The sequence below is a fragment of the Aplidium turbinatum genome, chromosome 17 (assembly GCF_918807975.1).
Source record: "Aplidium turbinatum chromosome 17, kaAplTurb1.1, whole genome shotgun sequence".
Lineage (NCBI taxonomy): Eukaryota > Metazoa > Chordata > Ascidiacea > Aplousobranchia > Polyclinidae > Aplidium > Aplidium turbinatum.
Window position 1 is genome coordinate 1,292,127 of NC_137488.1, and position 1,297 is coordinate 1,293,423.

General features: G+C 38.3%; 1 pseudogene; it reads right to left on the bottom strand.

The window, feature by feature from the left end:
- Positions 1 to 269: 269 nt before the first annotated feature.
- Positions 270 to 866, bottom strand: LOC145786829 (protein CFDP2 pseudogene; annotated as a pseudogene).
- Between the last annotated feature and the right edge of the window lie 431 nt (positions 867 to 1,297).

Sequence of the window (1,297 nt, forward strand, 5' to 3'; positions counted from 1 at the left end):
CCGATGTTTATCGGCGAAAAATAGCCGATACGATATATCGGCTACACCTGATATCGGCCGATACATATCGGCTGACCGATATATCGGTCGAGCTCTACAAAGAGTGTGTCATCTTTTGTAGCCGAAGCTTTAATGTTGCTTTTAGCAGTTGGTAGTCGGTACCACAGTCAGCTCCCGGATAGGTTTTTACTTTTTTTAATGCTGCTTCTCCATTTTTGTGAGATCATGATATAATCAATTTGATTTCGTGTTTTTCCATCGGGTGATGTCTAGGTATACAGTCGACGAGGATGCTGTGCAAATGTTGTGTTTGTTACTACAAGCTTGTTGTTTTCACAAAACTCTATTAGTTGTTCTCCTTGTGCATTCTGTTGACCAAGTCCATGGATTCCATGTGTACTTGATGCACAATTAACTTTTCCTATTTTTGAATTTGTGTCTTCCATAACTACTAAAATATCTCTTTTTGGAATTTTGTCCATTGTATCTTGTAATGAATCATAAAATTCTTTGATAACAAAATTTTCTGCTGATGTAGTCGGTGCATATATTTGTATAATTGTGATGTTGCAAGGCTTTGCTTTGATTCTTATCATTAAAACTCTGTCATTTACTGGGAGATATCCCATAAGACTGTTGGAAGTATTCCTTTCCAACAAAACACCAACACCATGGCAGTATCCATCTCCATCCTCCTTCCCCGAGTAAATAAGCAAATTATTATCAGCTGTTCTGAAAGTACCTTTCCCTTTCAATCTTGTTTCACTGAGCCCAAGTATTTTTATTTTTTGTTGTTTCATTTCATCACTAACTACTTTTAATTTTCCAGGTCGTATTAAGCTTCTTACGTTCCATGTTCCAAACATTATTATAAATCTTTTCTTAGTCTCACACGTTCATCAGTTACATTTTCCGTGACTAGACTTCCAGAAGGATTTAATCTAGCCACATCATAAATGGCATGCTTTGCATCACCATGTAAACCAATTTCACCAGTGTGGATCTCTTCCCCAGTCGCTTTAACAGAGCTGGCCGACAGCCTGGGGGGTATCTGACCAACCAACTAAAGTTTGTTTTCTTATTTATTTTGTTCATAATAGGAGATAGTCTGGAGGTATGAAAATTATGGTGGTAGAGCCTCCAAAGTTCTTTCCACCATCGCAGTATCTCGCTAACTGAGATTTTTGATCTTTGTCGTTGTCCACATGTAGGGATCTTCCGCCAAACATCTTATTCTGACCTCATCGTTGAACTCATCTTGGAGCACTTCTGGTGAGACAAGAAATCCATCACCCTG